The sequence below is a fragment of the Saccopteryx bilineata genome, chromosome X (assembly GCF_036850765.1).
Source record: "Saccopteryx bilineata isolate mSacBil1 chromosome X, mSacBil1_pri_phased_curated, whole genome shotgun sequence".
NCBI lineage: Eukaryota > Metazoa > Chordata > Mammalia > Chiroptera > Emballonuridae > Saccopteryx > Saccopteryx bilineata.
The window spans coordinates 101,110,859-101,127,651 of record NC_089502.1 but is presented as its reverse complement, the minus strand read 5'-3'; the positions used below and the strand labels follow the sequence as shown (position 1 = coordinate 101,127,651).

The 16,793-nt window shown below is 38.1% G+C and overlaps 1 pseudogene; it reads left to right on the top strand.

Moving 5' to 3' along the window:
* The first annotated feature begins 602 nt into the window (after positions 1-602).
* Positions 603-14,429, top strand: LOC136317756 (large ribosomal subunit protein uL1 pseudogene; annotated as a pseudogene).
* Positions 14,430-16,793: the final 2,364 nt, after the last annotated feature.

The following is a 16,793-nucleotide window of genomic DNA, read 5'->3' as shown; positions in this document are numbered from 1 at the left end:
GGCAGTGGGGCACAGCTGCAGGAGCCAGGGGATCTGAGCAGGTGCATATGGGCTGGCCTGCAGAGGTGAGGGCCTGGGTGGCCACTGCAAAGGTTGGAGCGAGCCTGCAAACCCATCCATGGCTGAGCTTGGAACACTGTGGAGGTGGTCTGAGCACAGGAGTGCATGGCCCAGCCTGTGGAGCCAGGGGCTCTGGCAGCAGCTGAGGAGTTCTGAGCTTGCATGCAATCCCACCTCTCTTTGGAGGCAGATGGGGCCCAGAGGACAGCGAAGGTGGTCTAAGCAGCTGCACATGGGCCTACCCACAGAGACAGAGGCTGCAGTGGCTGCAGTGGAAGTCCAGTCTCATGGCAATCATGGCTGCGGCTTGAGTCCATCCCTGGCAGCAGCTGAGGCCTGGGTGACAGCAGAAGCAGTCCTAAGAGGTGTGCGCATGCCACCCGTGGTGGCAGAAGCCATGGCAAGCTGCTGTGGAGGTCTGAGCACGCAATCCAGCCCACAGCGTGAGCCCAACCTTGGCAGTGGCTGGGGCCCGGGTGACCTTGGGGTCTGTCTAAGCAGGTGCATGAGAGCCCACCAGGGGCAGCAGAAGCCATAGTGTCATGGAGGCAGGCTGGCACTGGCAGTGCCCAAGCCCAAATGCCCAAGGCGGCAACAGTGGCAGCAGGGGGCTGGCTAACAGACCACACATTGGGAGCACAAAGATCACACCCACTGGTCCTGTAAGACTACACCCTTCTGAGTGCTGAAAAAGAAGGAAAAAAACCAAAATAAAATAAATAAATAAAAAGACTGAATAGAAAGACATCTGAGGCTAAGGGGTAAGCCACATCCAAAACCATACCTAAACATAGAATTACAGCACTGAGCCCAAAATGTAGCCAGCGATAAGAGGCAGCAGAAAACAGATCTCAGGGGACCCTGAACTTTCAAAGGAACTTCCCCCAGGCAAATAGTAGATAAAAGCTAGCCTAGGAGTGTAGCTGATATTTACAACAGCACCTGGGCCCAGCAGAGACAGCCACAAGATCTAGATTATCTGTAGCTCCAAAATCATAGATAAGAGCCAATCATAGGCAGTGACCCCCACTGATCTGCACCAGGCTCTGGCCAGGAAGGTCCAGGGAAGGCACATCCAGCAGCCAGATATGGAGAGCATTAGTTCAGGACCTAACAACCCTTGTTAGAGAGGTAGCTTAAGGAAGGGCTCCTCACAGCTGACCCAGCTAAGACATAGAAAACACCGACACAAATAGCAAAAAGAATAGTGATAGCAGATAAGCAGTACAGAACAGATTACAAACAACAGCTGATGCCAACCCAAGAAGACCTAGAAACAACACAACTGAAAATTGGAGGCAGACAATACCAACCCTAAACTCAGCTAGCTACACAAACAACACACCCAAAGGAAGAGTGTATACACAAAATGGGAATACAAAGAAATGCAATGCAAATGAATCAACAAGAGAAATCCCCAGAAAAAGAACTGAGTGAGAGGGAAATAACCAAATTACCAGATGCAGAGTTTAAAATAATTATTGTTAGGATGTTCAAAGATCTTAGAGCAACAATGGATGGACATAATGAGCACCTAAATAAAGAGACAACAAGTATCAAAAAGGACATTGAAATCATAAAAAAGAACCAGATGGAAATGATGAACACAATGTCAGGAATGAAGATTACACTCTAAGGAATTAAAAGCAGGCTGGATGAAGCACAGGATCAAATCAGCAACTTAGAGGACAAGATATGCAAAAGCACAAAAGTAGAACAGCAAAAAGAAAAGAGGATTAAAAAGTCTGAGGAAACTCTAAGAGAGCTCTTTGACAACATGAAGAGAAACAACATCCACATAATAGGGATTCCTGAAGGAGAAGAGAAAAAACAAGGGATAAAGAACCTGTTCAAAGAAATTATAGCTGAAAATTTCCCTAAATTGATGCAGGAAAGAGTCACACAAGTTCAAGAAGCAGAGAGAACCCCAATAAAAAAGAACCTAAATGGACCCACACCAAGACACATCATAGTCAAAATACCGAAGCTAAGAGATAAAGAAAGAATACTAAAAGTTGTAAGAGAAAAACACTCTATCACCTGCAAAGGAACCACCATAAGAATGACATCCAGCTTCTCAAAAGAAACACCTGAGGCCAGAAGGGTATAGCAAGAAATATTCAAAGTAATGTAAAACAAGAAACTACAACCAAGACTTCATTATCCAGCAAGGCTATCATTTAAGAATGAAGGAGAAATAAAAAGCTTCCCAGGGGGAAAAAAACCCTCAAGGAATTCATCACAACCAAAACAGCTGCAAGAAATGTTAAGGTGCCTGCTATAGACAGAACAAAGTGGGAAAAAATATCTAGTAAAAGGGGAATGTAGATTTAAAGAAAAAAACAGCAATAAATAGCTACATATAAATAATAACCTTAAATGTAAATGAATTAAATGCTCCAATTAAAAGACATAGGGTAGCTGAATGGATAAGAAAACAGGATCCGTACATATGCTGTCTAAAAGAAACCCACCTCAAAACAAAAGATACATGTAGACTGAAAGTAAAATGATGAAAAAAATATTTCATGCCAATGGAAATGAAAAAAAAAGCTGGGGTAGCAATATTTATATCTGACAAAATAGACTTTAAAACAAAGACTATAGTAAGTGATAAAGAAAGTCGCTACAGAATGATAAAGGAAACAATCCAACAGGAAGAGAACCATTATAAATATCTATGCACCTAATATAGGAGCACTTAAATATAGAAAGCAGACTTTGATGGATGTAAAGGGCGAGATCAACAGCAATACTATAATAGTAGGGAATTTCAATACCCCACTAACATTACTGGATAGATTCTGAAGAAAGAAAGCTAACAAAGAAACAGCAGAATTAAGTGACAAAGTAGATCAACTGGATTTAATAGATATCTTCAGAACCTATCACCCTAAAGCAGCAGAATATATATTCTTTTTAAGTGCTCATGGTACATTCTCTAGGATAGACCACATATTAGATATAAAACGAGTCTCAACAAATTCAAGAAGATTGAAATCATATCAAGCATCTTCTCCGACCACAATGGCATGAAACTAGAAATCAACTACAATAGAAAAATTAAAAGCACTCAAAAACTTAGAAACTAAACAGCATGTTATTAAATAATGAATGGGTCAACAATGAGATAAAGGGAGAAATAAAAAATTTCCTTGAAACAAATGAAAATGAACATAAAACAATTCAAAATATATGGGACACAGTGAAAGCAGTACTGAGAGGGAAGTTCATAGCATTACAAGCATACCTGAAGAAGCTAGAAAAAGCTCAAATAAACAACTTAACCTTGCAATTAAAAGAACTAAAAAAAAGAACAGCAAGTAAAGCCAAGAGGAAGTAGAAGGAAGGAAATAATAAAGATCAGAGTGGAAATAAATGACATAGAGACTAAAAAAAAAAAAATACAGAGGATGATTTAAACCAAGAGTAGGTTCTTTGAAAAGGTAGACAAGATCGATGAACCCTTAACCAGACTCACCAAGAAAAAAAGAGAGAGGACTTAAATAAATAAAATTAGAAACAAGAGTGGAGAAGTAACAACGGACACAGCAGAAATGCAAAGGATTATAAGAAAATACTATGAAGAACTGTATACCAAAAAATTAGACAACCTAGTTAAAATGAAAAAACTCCTTGAAAAATATAATCTTTCAAAAATCTATCTGGAAGAATCAGAAAACCTAAATAGACCAGTTACAACAAATGAGATCAAAACAGTTGTCAAAAAATCTCCCAACAAACAAAAGCTCTGGGCCAGATAGCTTCACAGGCGAATTCTACCAATCACTTAAAGAAGAACTGACTCCTATCCTTCTCAAGCTTCTTCAAAAAATTCAAGAGGAGGAAAAATTTCCAAGCTCCTTTTATAAGGTGAACATAATTCTGATTCCAAAACCAGGCAAAGACAACACAAAGAAAGAAAACTATAAGCCAATATACCTGGTGAATTTTAATGCTAAAATTCTCAACAAAATATTAGTAAATAAGATAGAGCAGTACATGAAAAAAATTATACATCATAGTCAAGTGGAATTTATTCTGGGGAGGCAAGGCTGGTACAACATTCGTAAATCAATCAATGTATTTCATCATATAATTAAAAGGAAGGAGAGAAAAATATGATAATATCAATAGATGCAGAAAAAGCATTAGATAAAATCTAGCACCCATTTATGATCAAAACTCTCAGCAAAGTGAGAATACAGGGAACATACCTCAACAAGATAAAGGCCATCTATGACAGACCCACAGCCAACATCATATTGAATGGGCAAAAATTAAAAGCAATCACCTTAAGATCAAGAACAAGGCAGGGGTGCCCCCTTTCACCACTTTGATCCAACATAGTTCTGAAAGTCCTAGCCACAGCAATCAGACAACAAGAAGAAATAAAAGGCATTCAAATTGGAAAAGAAGAGCTAAAACTATCATTATTTGCTGATGATATGATACTGTACATAGAAAACACTAAAGTCGCAGTAAAAAAACTACTGGACCTGATAAATGAATTCAGCAAGGTGGCAGGATATAAAATTAATACTCAGAAATCAGAGGCATTTTCACACACCAACAATGATCTGTTTGAAATAAAATTAACAAAACAATCCACTTCACTATTGCAACAACAACAAAAAGTAAAGTATGTAGGAGTAAATTTAACCAACAAGGTTAAAGACTTGTACTCAGAAAATTATAAAACATTGATAAAAGAAACCAAGAAAACACAAACAAGTGGAAGCATATACCATGTTCATGGCCAGGAAGAATAAACATCATTAAAATGTCCATATTACCCAAAGCAAATTATAAATTCAATGCAATTCCTATTAAATTACCAATGACAAACTTCAAAGATATAGAACAACTATTCCAAAAATATTCATATGGAACCAGAAAAGAACATGAATAGCCTCAGCAATCTTGAAAAAGAAGAATAAAGTGGGTGGTATCACATTTCCTGATATCAAGTTATACTACAAGGCCATTGTACTCAAAACAGCTTGGTACTAGCATAAGAACAGGCATATAGATCAATGGAACAGAACAGAACCCAAAAATAAACCCACACCTTTATGGACAATTGATATTTGACAATGGTGGTAATAGCATACAATGGAGTAAAGACAGTCTCTTTAACAAATGGCTTTGGGACCTGTGGTGGCACAGTGGGATAAAGCGTCGACCTGGAACACTGAGGTCGCCGGTTCGAAATCTTGGGCTTGCCTGGTCAAGGCACATATGGGAGTTGATGCTCCTCTCCCTTCTCTCTCTCTCTGTCTCTCTCTCTCATTCCTCTCTCTCTAAAAAAAAAAAATCAATAAACAAATGGCTTTGGGAAAATTGAACAGCTACATTCAAAAAAAAAAAAAAAAAAAGAAAGAAAGAAAGAAAGAAACTAGACCACCAACTTACACCATTCACAAAAATAAACTCAAAATGGATAACAGATTTAAATGTAAGTCGTGAAAACATAAGCATCCTGAGAAAAACATAGGCAGTAAGCTCTCCAACATCTCTCGCAGCAATATATTTGCTGATTTTTCTCCAAGGGCAAGGGAAATAAAGGACAGGATAAACAAAAGGGACTATATCAAAATAAAAAGCTTTTGCACAGCTAAAGACAATATGAACAGAATAAAAAGACAAATTACACAATGGGAGAACATATTCGACAATATTCTGATAAGGGGTTAATAACCAAAATTTATAAAGAACTTCTAAAACTCAACACCAGGAAGACAAACAATCCAATCAAAATTGGGCAGAAGAAATGAATAGATGCTTCCCCAAAGAGGACATACAGATAGCCAATAGGCATATGAAAATGTTCAACATCACTAGTCATTAGAGAAATGCAAATTAAAACCACAATGAGATACCACCTCACACCAGTCAGAATGGTGCTTATTAACAAAACAACACATAATAAGTGCTGGCGAGGTATGTAGAGAAAAGGGAACCCTCCTGCATTGCTGGTGGGAATGCAGACTGGTGCAGCCACTGTAGAAAATGGTACAGAGATTCCTCAAAAAATTAAAAATCAAACTTCCTTTTGACCAAGCCATCCCACTTTTAGGAATATATCCCAAGAACACCACATCAATGATTCAAAAGGATAAGTGCACACCCATGTTTATTGCAGCATTTTTTACAATAGCCAAGATCTGGAAACAGCCCAAGTGCCCGTCAGTGGACAAGTGGATTAAAAAGTGGTGGTACATATAGACAATGGAATACTATGGGGCCATATAAAAGAAGAAAATCTTACTTTTTGTGCCAACATGGATGGACCTGGAAACAATTATGTTAAGTGAAATAAGCCAGGCAGAGAAAGAAAAATACCATATGACTTCACTCATTTGAGGAATCCAATGAACAATATGAACTGAGGAATGGAATAAGTGAAATCAAAGGGTCCAAAGGGAAAGCAGACAGAGGGAAAGAGGAAGATAAGAGATGGGATGAGAGCAGAAAAACAAAACTGAAGAGAGGATGTTGTGGGGAGGAGGGCAAGGGAGATGTGATGGGGACAAAGAGGAGTGGGAGGTATGTGGAGGGACACTAGAATCTATTTACACCCAATAAATTAAAATAAAATTTTAAAAAATTGTGGAGAACTCTATGGGGCTTCCTCAAAAAATTTAAAATGGAACTGCCTTTTGACCCAGCTATCCCACTTTTAGGAATATATCCTAAGAATGCCAAATCACTGATTTAAAAGAAAATATGCATACCAATATTTTTTGCAGCATTGTTTACAATAGCCAAGATCTGGAAACAGCCCAACTGTCCGTCAATGGACAAGTAGATTAAAAAGCTGTGGTACATATGCACAATGGAATACTATGTGGCTGTGAAAAAGAAGGAAATCTTACCTTTTGTGACAGCATGGATGGAACTGGAGATTATTATGCTAAATCCAATAAGCCAGGCAAAGAAAAATATCATACAATCTCACATATATGTGGAATCTAATGACCAAAGTGAACTGAGGAATGGAATAGAGGCAGAGGTGGGTCACAGGGAGCAGAGGGACAGCTTTCAAGGGGAAGGGGGATGAGGAGATGGGATCAGAGAAGGTATAGGGATTAGTAAACTATATATACATAACACAGAGATATAGATAACAGGATAGCAAATCCTAGAGGGAAAGGGGGAGGGAATTCGGGGGAGGAGGTTAAAGGGGGTATAAAAAGGAACACAGGGTGGGGGTGAAGGATTATATTCAGTGGCACACTTGAATCCATGTAAATACAATAAATTAAAAATTAATAAAAATTTAAAAAAGAATTGGAAAAAATTCATAGCTATTTATATATATACATATATATTAACTCTACTATTAATAAGTTAGATTGTATTGAGTTTGGAACTATTACAAATATATTATTATGAACATTCTTGTATATGTGTTGATAAATGTGATTACATTTTTGTTTGAGTAATCTTCATTGGGTAGTTGGAACTGGGTGACATGGCAAAAGATTAGAGGTAGAGAGTGCAGAAGAAAGTCTATTGCAAAAGATTAAGTGGGTTAGGCCCTAACCGGTTAGCTCAGTGGTAGATCATCAGCCTGGAATGTGGATGTCTTGGGTTCAATTTCCAGTCAGGGCACATAGGAGAAGAGACCATCTGCTTCTCCATTCCCACTCTTCTCCTTTCTCTCTCATTCTCTCTCTTCTCTTCCTGCAGCCATGGCTTTAGTGGTTTGAGCACAATTGGCCCCGGTGCTGAGGATGGTTCTGTAGAGCCTCTGCCTCAGGCACTAAAAAAAATAGCTAGATTGTGAGCATGGCCCCAGATGGGGGTTGCCAAGTGAATCCTGGTCAGAGCACATGGGGGAGTTTGTCTCTCTATCTCCACTCCTCTCAACTTGGAAAAGAAGAAAAAAAAAAGATTAAGCAGGTAACAAATAAATGGACCTCAAAAAAATGTTCATCTAAAGCTATAAGGATAAAAGAGTACATATTATATAATTCCATTTATATAAAGTTCAGTAATGGACAAAATTATTATATGGTGATCAAAGTACTACAGTGGTTTTCCTTGGTCAGTAATAATGTCTAGAAAGGTGATAAGGGAAGACAATGTTTTCTTTCTTGATATGAGTTTTGGTTACATGGGCATATTCAGGTTGTGATTACTTATTGTCCTTTTATCTATGTGTTTTTCTGTGTGCACATTATAGTCTAATTAAGATGCTTAAAAAACAATAAAATTCTGGGGTCTGTAAATATTTAAATAAATCTGATAGCATCATTCTTTTTCTGAGCTAGGTATAGTAGGATGACCACAGGCTTTTGGCATATGACAGACCTGAGTTCAAATCTAAATTCTTCCAGATAATTGGATATGACATTAAAAAGGTCACTTCACCAATCCAGTTTCTTCAACCATAAAATGAAAGTTATTATATCTACCTTAAATAATATTCTATTGAATATACCACAGTTCATTTATATATTTACATACTGAGGGTCACCTTGATTACTTTCATTTAAAAATTAATTTTAACATGGTGACATTAATCAATAAGAGTACATAGGTTTCAGATAAACAATTTTATAGAATTTGAACTGTTGATTTTGTTGTATAATCATCACCCAAAATCAAATTATTTTCTACCACCTTATATTTGACCCTCATTACACCCTTCCCCCATTGACCCCCATGAATCTACATTTTAGTAACTAAGTTACAAAATTGCAGTAAACTCAATTTTTTTTTTTTGTAATAGCGACATCCATTTGTGAGTAATGCTTGTAATGTCACTTGTGTAGCTTTGGCTGATTCCTGAATAGTAGTTTAAATTGCCTTATGAACATCTTTATAGCAACATCAGGGAGCCATCTCCATCCTCAATATTCTTTCCTATATGCTTTCCCTCCTGAGTTCCCATTCTTCATCCCTGAGGCTGACTTTTGGAGATCAGGATATATTAAGAAATTAATGTTGACTCCACCTATGGAATAGGCCCCTCATCTTCTTTTAGTCTCATGGGAGGGTCTTGAATGCACCGAACTCTTGGCTGAAGGTTATGCCACATAAGAAAACCAGTGAGTGTGAGGAAGGCCAGAAGTTAGGGGATGGATCTGAAATCTCACCCTGGTTGGTTACTTAATGCTAAGAAGTACATTTCCAGTGAGACTGTAAAACTAAGAATATATACCTGACCAGGTGGTTGCACAGTGGATAGTGTCAGACTGGGATGCAGAGGACCCAGGTTTGAAACCCCAAGGTCACTGACTTGAGTGGAGGGTCACCAGCTTGTGCGAGGAGTGGCTGGCTTGAGCGTGGGATCATAGACATGACCCCATGGTCATTGGTTTGAGCCTAAAAGGCCACAGGCTTGTAGCCCAAGGTCGCTGGCTTGAAGACCAAGGTCACTGGCTTGAGACCAAGGTCACTGGCTTGGGTAAGGGTTTACTCACTCTACTCTAACCTCCCAGTCAAGGCAATATGAGAAAGCATCAATGAACAACTAAGGAGCTGCAATGAAGAATTGATGCTTCTCATCTCTCTCCCTTCCTGTCTGTCTGTCCTTATCTGTCCCTCTCTCTGACTCTCTCTCTGTCTCTGTCAAAAAAAGAAAGGAAAAAGATTATGTGATACTTCCCAAGAGTAGTCATAAAAAGATGAACATGAAGAAGGAACATGGACAGATAGAAAGAATATGAGATAGAACTTAAACAACTGTACTTTCTAATTTAAAAAATTAAAGCTTCTTAAATTAAAAACAAAACTGCATGTATTTGCTGCCTTTGTGAGCAAAGAAAAAGTTCATACTGAAAACTAAGGCAATCCTAATTATAATTGAAACATGTAAGTGTAGTGTTAAAACACACCTGTCCCAGGATAACTTTTGAATAAATTTTGAAGTGAAATTAAGCGTAATAAATAAAGTATCATCAGACTCTAAAGTCCTTTCTAAAATTTCTACAAAACTTTCAATTAACCTCTTAATCCTCCTCTAATTAAACCTGGTTTTCCTCAAGTGCTAGCATTCCAAATACATAAAATAATTTGTTATTCAGTTTTATTGCTTTCTCATTTACTTATTTTAAAGCATCAATTTCTTTCCTTCTAAATCACAAGTGTCTCCACACCTCAGCTATATTATAAAATAAACTGGTTTGATTGGCTAGCCTTGAAACCTAATAACTATTTATAAAGGATTTTCTTTCTTTCTTTTTTTAAAATAGATATATATCATTCAAAAATATTTTACACTCTTATTTTTTATAATAGGTTTTGAATTTTAGTGTTTTTAATCTTTTTCCTCAACTTTATTGAAGTATAATAGACAAAATTATGAGATATTAAAAGTGTACAAAATGATTTTATATACATATATATTGTAAAATGATTTCCCACATCTAGTTAAATAACATGTCTATCATCTCACATATTTACTTAAAAAAATAATATGGGCACAGACAATAACGTCATGATTGCCAGAAGGTGGGGAGTTGGAGGATGGTATGGGGGAATAAATGGTGATGGACGAAGACTTCACTTGTGGGAAAGGGTGAACAAGAGCCTGAAAGCTGTATGATTATATTAACTGGTGTTACCTTAATAAATTCAATTTAAAAAACAAAAGCATTTAAGTTCTACTCTCTTAGCAAATTTCACTTATATAATACAGTAGTATCAACTATAGTAACCATGCTGTATACCATTAGACCTCAAAACTTATTTATCTAATAACTGAACTTTCTACCCTTTTATCAACCTCTTCTTAATTGCTTCCCCCACCATTGGCTACTACAATTCCACTCTATGAGTTCAACACTTTTCAAAATATTTTACATATAAATGGTACCATGCAGCCTTAGTCTCTGTCTCAATTTTCACTTAACATAATGTCCTCAAGGTCCATCCATGTTGGCCCAATGGCAAGATTTCATTCTTTATAGTGGGTTAACAATATTTTATTATACATACATACATTAGTATACATATAATACTATGCATTATATATAGAGAGATATATAGATATATAACATTTTCTTTATCCATTTATCTTTTGACTGACATTGGGTTGTAGCCGTACCTTAGCAATTGTAAATAATGCTGCTATAAACATAAGAGTCCAGCTATCTCCTCAGGATAATGATTTTGGCTTTTGACTTTCAGCTTTCAACTTGGAGGAGGTCTACATGCAGTTTTCTTTGTTTTTTCCAAATCCAGGTTCATTTGACACTGGCCGCCTCCACCATGCAGCTGAAGTTTGACCCCAGCGAGATCACAGTTTTATACCTGAGGAAATCGGTGTCGTGTCTGCCCTGGCTCCCTATAATAAGCCCCTTGGGTGTGTCTATAAAAAAAGGTTGGTGATGACATTGTCAAAGCAAATGGTGATTGGAAGGGTCTGAGGATTACAGTGAAACTGACCATTTAGATCAAACAGGACCAGATTGAGGTAGTACCTTCTACCTCTGCCCTGATCATTGAAGTCCTCAAAGAACTGCCAAGAGACAGAAGTAAAGAAACATCAGGCACAGTGGAAGTATCATTTTTGATGATATTGTCAACATTGCCAAACAGATGCACACATCTTTAGGTAGATAACTCTCTGGAAATGTTACAGAGATTCTGGGGACTTCCCAGTCTATGGGTTGCAATGTTGATGGCCACCACCCTCATGACATTATAAATGGCATCAACACTAGTTCAGTGGAATGCCCAGATAGTTAAAAACTACAAAGGAAAGTATTTCAATTAAAGATAATTTGACAATCAAAACAATAATGATTTTGTTTTAAAAAGTCTATATAAGAAAATGAATTCTGTACTTAACACAACTAATATACGAATGAACTTTGCAACTCAAGCCATTTGTAAATTATCAATTACCAGATTGTAATCAATAAATGTCAGATGAGTGCTGCAGACAATTAATGCTGTTAGAATTCAAGTGGAAAGGGCCCTCTGTATTAAAGATTATTCGAAAGGTTTTGTAGATGAGACAAGAAAGCATCCTAGACAGTAAGAGCTGGAGCATTAAAACAAGAATTTCCTAAGATACATTTAAGGGTAATTGCTGGGATGAGTGGTTAGGATGGAAAATGTTAGATGGAATCATATTATACAGATGTATGAGTATCTATGTCAGCAAATGATAGAAGTAATCAGAGTTTATCTGACCTCCCCTGTTCATACTCTCAACCAAGTTGAACACAGAGCAATATATAGCTCTGTATATGTGTGTACTGAAATCACTACCGTTCCCTCCAAACTGTAGTCTATCCTTTTACTATACTCCTAATATCAATGAATGACACTGTTATCAACTCATTGACACCAGGTAAAAACCTGGGAAGTTTTCCTTGACACAGCCTACCTCTTCATTCCCACATACAAGCCATCAACAAATCCAATAGCTCTAGCCCACAAACATATCCTGAATTAACCCATTTTTCTCCAGCCACACAAGTCTCCACTGCTATCTCCAGTATCCAAACTATCAATATTGCTCACCCAGACTCAATAATTCCCCTGCACCCATATGTTCCACCTTCAATCAGTCCACTTCACACTGCAGTCAGTGACACTACTGAAATCCAATCTGATTGTGTTACCCATGCTTTAAACTCCTCAGTGGTTTCCTATTGTTTATAGAAAAAAACCTTTTTAACATGGCCCTTTATGTTTTGTCCCCTACTATAGCTCTAATTACACCCCCTACTCTCTACTTTCAGCCATACTAGTAGTCTTCTTTGAGTCCTTCCTCCTTCTCTTGTCTCTGCTGTTAGGGGAACTTTGAACACCACTCAGCTTGAACCGTTCTTCTTTTTCTTCACTCTTCATCTACTTAACTTCTAGTCATTCTTCAAATTTCTGCTGTTAATAAGTCCCCTGAGGAGCCTTATTGGGTCTACCAGTCTAATTTAGGCCCTCATATTATTCTGTCAAAGCACATGAAAGTTTTTCTTTCCAGCACTTTTTAGAGTTGGAGCTTTAGATTTGCCTGTGTGATTAATATCTTCCTCTGTTATTAGATTATAAGTTCCAGGTGGGGGAAGGCAGGAACTGCACTTGTTTTGCTTTCCAGTGTTCCCCTATCTTTTTTTTTTTTTTTTTTTGTATTTTTCTGAAGCTGGAAATGGGAGAGACAGTCAGACAGACTCCCACATGCACCTGACCGGGATCCACCCGGCACGCCCACCAGGGGCGATGCTCTGCCCACCAGGGGGCGATGCTCTGCCCCTCCCGGGCGTTGCTCTGCCTCAACCAGAGCCATTCTAGTGCCTGGGGCAGAGGCCAAGGAGCCATCCCCAGCGGCCGGGCCATCTTTGCTCCAATGGACCCTCGGCTGCGGGAGGGGAAGAGAGAGACAGAGAGGAAGGAGGTGGGGTGGAGAAGCAAATGGGCGCTTCTCCTATGTGCCCTGGCCAGGAATTGAACCCGGGTTCCCCACACGCCAGGCCAATGCTCTACCGCTGAGCCAACTGGCCAGGGCCTGATCCCCTATCCTTTTTCTCCTATTTTCCCAGAAATACTAGAAATCAGAGAAAGAAAGGAATGAAGCTATAATGATTGCTAAAGAAATAATCTTTGAATCTTTTCCAGTTTTTGCAGTATGAGGAACCATAAACATCATCATCTCCTGTGACATCCTCTAGATGGCTGTGCAGGAAGTCCTGCACCAGAACCAGTCAGTGCAAGAGCCAAAAGTTTTGGGAGGTGCTGAAGCTGCAGAACAGCTTGAAGAACTATGACCCTCAGAAGGACAAATGTTTCTCAGCACCATCAGGTTTAAATCTACTGCCCACTCTAAGTTCTCAGTATGTGTTCTGGGGGTCTAACAGCACTGTGATAAGGCCAAGGTTATAGACATCTTTCACACAGATGTAGAGGAGTTGAAGTAACTCAATAATAATAAGAAACTTGTCAATAAACTGGCTAAGAAGTATGATGCCTTTTTGGCTTCAGAATCTCTGATCAAGCAGATCTCACGAATCATGGGCCCAGACCTGAAATAAGGTTGGCAAGTTTCTTTTCTTGCTGACCCACAATGAGAACATGGTGGCCAAAGTCAATGAAATGAAGTACACAATCAAGTTCCAGATGCAGGAGTTGCTCTGTCTGGCCATGCCTGTTGGCCACGTGAAGATGACAGATGATAAGCTTGTGTACACCATCTACTCAGTTGTCAATTTCTTGGTGTCACTTCTCAAAAAGAACTGGCAGACCTTCTGGGCTTTATATTAAACATCAAGAGCACCATGGGCCAGCCCAGCCCTATACAAAGGCTTAAAAAACTATATTGTTACTATTACAAAAAGAAAAATTTTGAGTGTTCTCAGAAGAAAAATAATATTTTTTACTTCAATGAAAAAAATAGTATATTAAAGAAATAAAATAAACTTTTTTTGTTAGAGAGATATGGACAAACATATAGATAGGGACAAATGGGAAGAAAGAGAGATGAGAAGCATCAATTCATAGTTGCAGCACCTTAGCCATTCATTAATTGCTTCTTCATATGTGCCTTGACTGGGGGGCTCCAGCCAAGCCAGCGACCCATTGCTCAAGCCAGCAAGCTTGGGCTCAAACCAGTGATTTTGGCCTCAAGTCAGCGACCTTTGGGCTCAAGCTAGCGACCATAGGGTCATGTCTATGATCCCATGCTCAAGCCAGCAACGCTGCGCTCAAGCTGATGAGCCCACATTCAAGCCGGATAAGCCCATACTCAAGCCAGCGACCTCAGGGTTTTGAACCTGGGTCCTCAGCATCCCAGGCTGATGCTCTAGCTACTGCATCACCACTGGTCAGGCTAGACAAGTGTTTCTTAATATACATGTACCATTTACAACGTTTTAGTTTGATGATGGGCCCCATATGTGATCGTGGTTTTATAAGTTTATAATAAAGTTGTAAAAGTTCTATCACCTAGTGATGCCATAGTCATTATAATGTTATAGCACAATGCATTAATTACATGTTTGTGGTGATGCAGGTGTGAACAAACTTATTGTGTTACTAGTAATATAAAGGTATAGCAATACAACTATGTACAGTACCTAATACTGAATAATAGTATATAATAAATGACTGTGGTTCTTGTTTAAATATTTTTATTCTATACTTTTATCATTATTTTAGAGTGTAAACTTTCTGTTTATTAAAAAAATGTAAAATTGTATGCCATGTTATGCTAGCAGCAGTCCCATATGTCTTGTGTTTACTGCTTCTCTTGATCACAGCATTTTCTCTTGTGCTTGTTTTAATCTGATATTATTTTGTTAATAATGGTTCCTAAGCATAGGAAATTCGTGGCTAATGTTGCCATTAACAGGCCACATCAAGTGATTCACCTGGAAATAAAATTAAAAGTGATTAAGGACTACAAAGTAGAAACTCAGTGATGATTATTGCTTACCAGTCAGGCAGGTCTCATGCCACCATAGCTATGATCTTGAAGAACAAGAACACAGTGATGGAAGCAGTTAAAGTATCTGATCCATTGAAGGCAATGAAACTAACAAAAATTCAAGAAGGGCCTATATCATACATGGAGAAACTGTTAATGACCTGGACTGAAGACCAAACAGAGAAGCTATTCTTCTCTGCATCATGATGGTCATAATCAATGCAGAAAGTTTGTTTGTGATGTTGAAAGAAAAAGCTAGACCCCCAACTATGATGTTGAATTTACTGCTAGTCTGGGTAGTTAAAATGATTCAAGACCTATTGTGAAAGTAAGTAGTGAGTCTATGAGTACTGATGTGAAAGCAGCTAAAGACTTTTTAGAAACTCTAGATAAGCTGATTGTGGAGAATTACTTGCCCAAAAAAAGGTTTATTATGGATGAAATCTCCCATTCAAGAAACAGATGCCTCAAAAAACTTTCATCTTCAGGAGGCCAAATCAAAGTTATGTTGATCAGAGTTTTTAAGGGCAGGATAACAAACAGTATTGCTTGGAGACAATGTTCCAGGATACACACTGAAACCTTTTGTGACCTGGCATAGTGAGAACTTCAGGACATTCAAGAATATCAATAAGCATTCACTGTCAATGTTCAATAGAAGCAATAAGAAGCCATAGGTGACCCAGTTCCTCTTCCAGGATATCCTACTGAGTTGCTATGCCAGCAACATGGAGAAGTACTGTTTGGAGAATGACATAACTTTCAATATTTCATTTGTTGAAAAGGTAGCCAACCAAATGAGAGTTAGTATTCATAAACAACAGCTCCAATAAGGGGTTGATATCCAAAATATACAAAGAATTCACAAAGCTCATCAACAAATAAGCAAACAATTTAATAAAAAAAATGAAGAGAGGATATGAACAGACATTTCTCCAAAGCAGATAGACAAAAGCCCAACAAATATATGAAAAACTCCTCATCTTTGTTAACTATTAGAGAAATGCAAATTAAAACTACAATAAGATACTACCTCACACCTGTTAGATTGGTTATTAGTAACAAAAGAGGCAATAACAAGTGTTGGAGAGGTTGTGGAAAAAGGAACCTTCATTCACTGTTGGTAGGAATGTAAAGTGGTACAGCCATTATGGAAAAAAGTATGGTGATTCCTCAAAATATTAAGTACAGAATTACCATATGACACAGTAATCCCTCTACTGGGTAGCAACTCCCCAAACTCACAAACATTGGTATGCAAAGACACATGTGCTCCCATGTTCATCACAGCATTATTCACAGTGGCCAAGACATGGAAAAAACCAAAGTGTCCCTCAATAGATGATTGGAT